Source organism: Lutra lutra, chromosome 9, assembly GCF_902655055.1.
Source record: "Lutra lutra chromosome 9, mLutLut1.2, whole genome shotgun sequence".
Taxonomy (NCBI): Eukaryota; Metazoa; Chordata; class Mammalia; order Carnivora; family Mustelidae; genus Lutra; species Lutra lutra.
The window spans coordinates 15,209,440-15,218,253 of NC_062286.1; positions in this window are offsets into that span (position 1 = coordinate 15,209,440).

The following is an 8,814-nucleotide window of genomic DNA, read 5'->3' on the forward strand; positions in this document are numbered from 1 at the left end:
GCATGGTCTCTCTCTCTCCCTCTCTCTCCCTAATAACTAAATCTTTTTTTAAAAGAGACAGAGCAGGGGAAAAGGGAGAGGGAGAGAGAGAAAATCTTAAGCAGGCTCTGTGCTGAGCCTGATGCGGGCTGGATCCCACCACCCTGAGATCAAGACCTGAGCTCAAACCAGGTGTCAGACGCCTAACCGACTGCACCATCCAGGTGCCCCGCTAAAGGCCTTTTCTTTTTTTTAAGATTTTATTTATTTATTTGACAGACAGAGATCACAAGTAGGCAGAGCAGTGGGCAGAGAGAGGTGGGAGGAGGAAGCAGGCTCCCCGCTGAGCAGAGAGCCTGATGCGGGGCTCGGTCCCAGGACCCTGAGATCATGACCTAAGCCGAAGGTAGAGGCTTAACCCACTTAGCCACCCAGGCACCCCTAAAGCCCTTTTAAATAACATTTGTAACAAACAGCCTATATACAAGTTTATATCTAGTTTTTAACTGGTTTTCTTTCAAAAACACTAATTCAAAAAGATATGTGCATCCCTGTCTACTTTAGCATTATTTACAATAGCCAAGTATCCATCAATCAATGAATGGGTAAGAAGATGTGATACACACACACACACACACACACACACACACACACACACACACAGGAATATTATGCAGCCACACAAAAGGATGAGATCGTGTCGTTTGTGACAACATAGGTGGACCAAGAGGCTATCATGCTAAGTGAAAAAAGTCCGACTGAGAAAAACAAATACCATATGATTTCACTCGTATGTGGAATATTTTTTAAAAATGAATAAATAAAAAAAAGCAGAAGCAGACCTATAAATACAGAGCACAAATTGATGGTTTGCCAGAGGAAGGGGGTGGGCAAAAAGAAGTGATGGAGAGTGAGAGATACGGGCTTCCATTAACAGAATGAGTCAGGGGAACAAAAGGCCCAACATAAGGAATGTAGTCAATGATACTGTAATGAGGTCGTATGGAGACAGATGGTAGCTACAATTGGGGTGAACATAGCATAATATATAAACTTTCAAATCACTACGTTGTACATTGTAACTAATGTAGCACTGTGTGTTAACTATAGTCAAAAAATGGTTTTCTTTATGTTTACATAGGCTTTATGGGAATCCATATTGATGGCTATACAATATTTTATTGGGGAGATAAACCATAATTTACTAACCATTCTAGTATTTTAGTACTATAAATAGCATTGCAACAAGCACCTTTTTTGCATTAAAGCCATTTTAAAAATTATTATTTTCTTAGGATGGAGTCTTAGGAATGGTTTTCTTAAATAAGAAAGTACAAACATTTTAATGCTTTTTTGAAGAATATCTATTTACATTTACTATATATATATATATATATATATATATATATATATATATATATGTTATTTTCTGGACAATTGGTATCACATTACCATTAGAAGTATATAAATAACCACTCATTTCACATTCTTGCCAGCATTACATTTGTCTGTGTGGATGTAACAAATCTATTATTTCATTTTTATAACTATATGTATTATTAATTTGACAAATATACAATTAATTTGGAATAAAAGGGAGGGAGTAGTCAATAATGTTAGATCTCTAGGAGTCTCAAGAAAAGGACTTAGCAACTGCCCATCTTTGGGAGATTTAGTGAGGTCTATGAGAGTAGGTTCAATGGAGCAGTGGTGATGGGAAATAAATGAAGGTGGGAAATGAGAAGGAGAGACACCAAGGATAAAATATAGTTTACAAGAAGCAAGATCATAAAGTGAGGGAGGAAGACTGGGTACTAGGTATAAAGAAGTGCTGCATTTACATACAACATGTCAAGCCTCCAAAGCCAGACTGAAATCTGTCCATCCATCCATCCTTCCATCCATCCACTCATCCATCCACCCATCATCTGTCTCTTTCACTTTGTTTTCCTAATGATTATGTCAGGAATGATTTCAAAATGTCAATTTCTTAAATATTGACTGGGCTCAGGATTCACTCAAGTACGTTATCCAAATGTTCTCAAAGTATGATTTGCTGATCCCTGGGGATCCCCAAGGCCCTTTCAGAGGACCTGAGTTCAAAAATTAATTTCACAACAATACATCATTTGGCTGTTCCACTGTGTTGACACCCCGTGTGTGGTGCACCATCAAGGGACGATGAGGCCCCTGGAGGTTTCGCACAAATCAAAACAGTGGTCCTTGTACTGAGCGCAACTAGTCGTCCTGGCGTTCCTCCCTGTCCCGCATCAGCTTGTTCAAAAATGCTAGCTTGGATTCAGAATGTTCATGATGAACAAAAAGTTATTAATTTTGTTATGCTGACCTTTGAGACCACATTTTTAAGTACTCTGTGTAACAAAATGGGAAGTTCACATAAAGCACTTCTGCAGTTGTCTGACTTAGGACCACAACTGCTCTTGTCCACAGAGCAGCACTGTTTTTACTTGAAAGAATGACTGACAGGAAAATATAAAGATCCAGATGTAGGTATTTGGCAGTCATTTTCTTGAAATGAATGAAGGGAGCCTGTCCTAACCAGAGAATTTGTTGCCAAGGATAAAATCATAGGTTTCAAGGTTAAAGTGAGAATATTGGACGACTTGTATCTACCACCAGGAGCTTGGAGAGTTTTCTGAAGAGATTTGAGGTGAAATAGACAAATGGGATTTTTTTTATGTTGCATAATGTTGTCAATATTTGAATATCCATGTAACTCAATGAACCAGTGTTTCCCAGGTAACCAAGGCATGATGTTACAGAATCATGCACAGTAAAAGAGGCAATCAGAATACAAGGCAGACTAGTAATTTCTAGTGTAATAGTTTGGAAGTTTAATGATATGGTTTCATATCCTACATTACAACTGACCTTTAAGAAATCAGCACTTCTTGGGGAACCTGGGTGGCTCAGTTAGTTAAGCACCTGCCTTTGGCTTGTGTCATGATCCCTGGGATCGAGCCCAACTTGGGGCTCCCTGCTCAGTGGGGGTGTCTGCTTTTCCCTCTCCCTCTGCCTCTCCACCACTCTCTCCCTCTCAAATAAATAAAATCTAAAAAAAAAAAAAAAAAAAGGAATTACCACTTACTAGTTTTTTTGTGTAGACTAAGAGAAAAATAGCCCCAATTACCAAATAGGTTATTAAAATACTCCCTTTTTCCAACTACATATCTGTGTGCAGCTAGATGTTCTTCATAAATTTCAACCTAAAGAACATATCACAAAAGACTGAATCAGAAGATGTGAGAGTCCAGCCAAACATTAAAAAGAGACTTTTAAAACATAAAACAATGCCATTCTTCTAATGGTTTTTTTTTTTAAACAGAGGAGAAAATGGATTCAGGATTTTCAAAATTCATAATACTGTGGATTTATTACGGCTCTCACTTTAACTTCCCTTTAGATTATTGGCTAATAGGTATTTGCCTGGACAAGAAACTTTTTGTCTGGATATGTTTCTTCATTTATAAAATGGAAATACGGTTTGCTCCCCAAGGAAGCCATAATTTCTTTACCCTGATGAAAGCGGAAGGCAATTATCCCTTGAAATATTTCTACCACAATTTAATTATTCATCTCTAATCCCTCGAGGTATTTCTTGTCTGCTCATATTGGTAATTATCTCCTTCAGCCAAATTCAATACGTGGTTTCTATTTTTACTTGCCCCCAGGGAATTGCAAGGAGCAATTGGTAAGTGTGACCCCTGAACCCTGGAGACGAAAAGTACTATGTAATCCTCACCATGGGAAAATGACTTTCCCTGCATTAGGCTAAAATCACGACTTGGGCTTGTGGCATTAAATTTTAACCTTAAGGACTCTGATGTGAACGTACTAACATGGGTTTGGCATCTTTCTGTTGCTTCTCTTTTAAATTATAGAAAAACATCGAGAAGGATGTCCAAATCAGTGAACTTGATGTTCCGCAAAATTAAGAGCACGTATCCGTGGTCTTCAAAATATGAATCAAGGCAATCTTCATCATTTCTTGGCCTATGGAAGCATGGACCTGACCTCTGCCTTCACATTCATGTGGCATTCTCCCTATATGTGTGTCACCGTCCAAACTCCCCCTTTTATAAAGACAGTGGGTCCTTTGGATTAGGGCCCATCCGAATGAGCTAATCTTATTTTAGCTAATGACATCTGCAATGACCCTATTTCCAAATAAGGTCACAATCTAAGATACGGGGGGTTAGGACTTCAAGATGTGAATTTGGGGGGTGCACAGTTCACCCCACAACAGCATACATCCAAGACGCGCTCTGTTGCTGCCCCGCCTCATCCCATCCCCCTCCCCAAGAAGACAGAGCCTTTGGGCAGGAAAACCTAAAGGATGTGACCTTTCCACGCAATCGAATGACTGGTTTTAAAGTAACTTGAAGTCATTCCTCTCTGTATGGGTTTTGTTTTTTTTTTTTTCCATCAACCGGATACACAGCTACATCTGGTTGACTTTTTTCCTCAACTTTTAAGGGCTGTATTTTCCTTTTGGTTTACTTTTCCGTACAGTTAAGTAAAACCAGCCTGTTTCCAAGGTCAAAACTACAAAACAAAATATATGCATAGGTAACCAGTTTTTAATCCCTGTCCCCTGTATATTGTCCTCCTCTCTCCCATAGCTATTTTTTAGTTAAAAAAGAATTTAATCTAAGCACATGTGTACTTATGTTCCCATCACCCCCGTTTATTGGATAAATAGTGGCGTACTCAACGCTTCTCCAACTTGCTTTTTTCAGAGAGTCCTGTATCCCAGAAATCACACCCTGGTGGTAGACACGTAGCACTCATTCCACTCTAGAACTGCCCAGCAGTCTTTTGTGTGGATGCGCCGCGGTTAATTCTCTTATTGATGGATTTTGGGATGTGTTTCCAGTTTCCTTGTGGTTACAAACAGCGCTGCAGTCAATATCATGGCATACATCATTTTGTTCATTTGCCAGCATGCCTTTGGGCTTTCTCTTCTCACAAGTGTTGAAAAACGTGGCATCGTTCTTGCCTGCTGGCTCTGTTTTCCGCCTCCATCCGACCTCCTGCTTCCTCGGTTCCATTGGCCCCGTGTTCGATTTGGATAATATCCCAGCAGTTCTCTTCAACATGGGGCTTTGTCTTGGAAGCGATCATGGGTTGGTTAATTTTGAGAGTTCATAGGGTTCTCACTGTCCCACCTTGCCAGCCAGGTGTAGCTGTGTGGAGGCCAAGAAAAACAAGGCTATACCCACCTCAAGTTTAGCCCTGACATAGTACAGCCATCTTGGCAAAGCAAAAGCTGGCACCTTGCACCCCCTCTCCACCCGCTCCCCTCCGCTCGGTAGTATATATGAACAAATAGTTAACTTATAAAAAAATCACAATCCTGCAAGACAGGAGTCTCCCTCGGTTTACAAATATCCCAGTGCTAAATCTCACTAACAAGGACGCTTGATAGGAGGCATGTGACATTCCACCAGGAAACTCCCAACTGTCTTCATGCTAGTGCCTCATTAGAGGGGAAAAACGGCCTTGGCTTGATAGTAACCAGGCCTTCAATATCCTGACAGTCTTCTTTACCCTGATAGTCCTTCTGAATATCCCCTTTGTTCTCACCCACCGCCGAGCCCACCCCTACTCTGCCTTTAAAAACTCTGACTGTAATCTGGTTCAGGGTCCAAGTCCCTACTCCGCTGTGTCGGGTATACTTGGGCCCAGGCTTAAGCTTGTCAAATAAACCCTCGTGTGATTGCATCGGTGCTTGGCTCCTTGGTGGTCTCTCGGACACAAAAACTTGGGCATAACAGTTGTCCTTACTCACAACCTGTAGCCGGCAGGGCACCCTTCCAGCAAGGGTGCTGCCCTCCAAGAGTGGCCCCCTGAGCTTCCCGTGAGCATCTGTTGGGGAATGCAGCTTCCCCAGCTTGCGGAGTCCCGAGCAGAATCCACCTTCACCCTGCCCTACCCTGCTCCTGCATGGAAACCGGGACCAGCAGCTTCTGCTGCTCATGAGGATTTGTTCCACCTGCTTCTGTGTTATGTCCATACAAGGAACACCTGGTACCTAGTTTTGTTGATGCTGTGGTCAGTTCTTTGGCTTTACTTACAACTTCGCTCTTCATAGAAGAAATGCAAATTATAGCCAAACCAAGAATATATAGGAAGCCTTTGCTTACTCTTTGTATACTCTTACATGCTTTTTAAGAACTTAAAAATTATATCAAAATTTAGTTATTACTCCCCAAAATTGAAATGAAATCCATTTTTTATTTAATAGCTTGACAAAAATCCAAATGTCTGGTAATACACGCTTTGGACATGGCTGTGGGAAGCCAGTCCTTCTCATAGGCTGCCAATGGGAATATAAACCAGGGTAACCCTTGTGGAAGGCAATTTGATAAAATTCACCAAATTTCAAGTGTCTTCACACCTCTTGGTCCAGCAATGCAACTTCCGGGCATGTATGGGACCGATGCCATTTGCCCATGTGTGAAATGGTGAATGAACAATGTGACTCATCATAGCAGTGTTAGCGATAGCAAAAGCTTGAGACCATCCAAACTGGCTTAGCCTGTCAGCAACAGAAACTGGTTTAATAAACAATCTGCACCTTTTTAATGGAAAGAATGAAGAAGCTCTCTGTATAAACAGTCATATCTCGAAGACCTTAGAAAAAAGGCACAGAACAATGTACACATAACATTTCTGTAAATAAAAAACAAAGGGGGATAAAATACATATTCATGTTTATGTATATTTGCAAAAATGTGTTCTGGGAAAAAAAACATACAAACCTAATAAGAAAGAACGTGGGAGGGGGTAGCATATGAGAGGCAAGAGTGGGAGGAAGACATTTCCCTGAGCGCGGAGCAGGCTATGACCGTTGAGTTATGTGCGTGTATCACTTAATCAAAAACATGAAAATACAAAAGTTTTGGAAGCTGATTTCATCAATGTATTTGTTAGCATCTGAGCCTAAAATAAGAGCAAGCAACTGGGCATGATCTGGCTGCTTCCAAGTTCACCCAAGAAGCAGATATAATGTCATAAAAAGCTTGGTGTTGCAAGACTTGCATCAGAGGAATGGAATCAGATTCCTCAGAGCTGTAAGAGTGCACGAGGCCAGAGATGACCTTGGGGAGACTGACCAGCTACAGAAGCTGGGTTAAATCTACCCACATGCACACCATTTGCCACCCTGAGGACAGTATGAAATCGACCTGTTGGGGTAGAATGGACCAGAATGGACAGAATACTGAGCCAAGCACATCTCTGGAAAGCCAAAAAAGGGGGAACTAATTTTCAGAGCAACTTTCTTTTTTTTTAATTTTTAATTTTATTTATTTATTTTTCAGAGAGAGAGAGCGCACAAGCACAAGCAGGGAAAGTAGCAGGCAGACGGAGAAGCAGGCTCCCCACTGAGCAAGGAGCCCAATGTGGGACTTGATCCAAGGACCCCAGGATCATGACCTGAGCCAAAGGCAGACGCCTAACCGACTGAGCTACAGAGGCGCCCTTCAGAGCAGCTTTCTGATAGAGTGGTCCATTTGCCTTCATCATCTTTACTTCCCTGTGTGTCACCGCTAGCCTGGTGACAGGATGTGGTCATGTGCCTCTGTCAGCCAGTCCTGGGAAGTTCCTGATTTGGTCTTCTGGTTCCCATCATTACATCATTGTGATTATAACCATCGTTTTTCTCGAAACAATTTCAAATGACGTCATTTTATCAAAAAATATTCACTTAGTTTGGAAAATAAAATTTCCTTTAGATTGTCCTCAGAAGATGAGATTTCAAGTCTCCCCAAGTCTGCCTGCTTTCTTCTTTCTTTTGGACACAGAGCAAGGGGTCATCATCTCAGAAAGGGGCCCTTCCCAGGGTGATCCAGAGCAGATAGACCCGATGTGGGGGATGGCCTGCCTTTCCTGGAGACCCTGTTTCTATTGAGACAGTGAATCCAAACAACTCACACCAAGGTAATGACAACTTAACCCTCTCTACTTCCCCACTGGTATTTCAAAAAAGGAGGCTGGGAGGAAAAGAAGGAAGATGGGAAGGGGATCTCTGCCCTCCTTTATCCATTGCTTCGCCAGGCTCCTACCCTCATTGGCAAAAGTCCCAGCCAGTGACTGCCAGCAGGAGGAAGGAAGAGGAGGGAGAGGGTCCTTGAACAGCTGTCATCTCTGAGCAGCCCAGACCCCTGGGATCTGCCCCCACTTTGAGCTCTTGGCCTGGACCTCAGTGGCCAGAGCTGCCACGGTGCCCAACTCCAGCGAGCACCACTCAGGTGGCGTTCTAGATGCACACCCAGGCTGGTTTTGTTCAGTATCTGTAGGAGTTTGTCTTACTACCTCGGCAGGCCAGGACAGGGCTATCAATCTTTCTATACACCAAACCACCCAGCACAAAACCCAGCCCAAAAAATACCTGCTGGTGGATGGACAATCCAGAAATGGGGTTATCAACCCCCAATCACAGATAAAAGGACTATTTAATCTGCATTAGAGCTCCGTGAACCTGATTCCGCCCAGCTTTGGCATCTGGTGCTAACATTAGCCATTTCAAAATGTGACTTTTCACGACACAGGGTGTTTCTGAGCAGCGATGTGAAACCCGTAGTGGCTTTCTGCCCCTGCTGCAAGTGTCAGCTTCCTCTTTTCTAGAAGGGTTCCATTCTGAGCGGGGACTTTTTGGGTGCCATGGGGAGAAATGCTGCCCTATGCAGAGCCCAGAGTGGGGTCTGGATGAGTCACAGTCATAACTGCTGTGCATGCGGTCAAGGAGTAGCCAAGGCTCCCGTTTCTCCCCAGGGCCCGCAGTATCTCTCTGGGTGGCTTTTTGAAGCA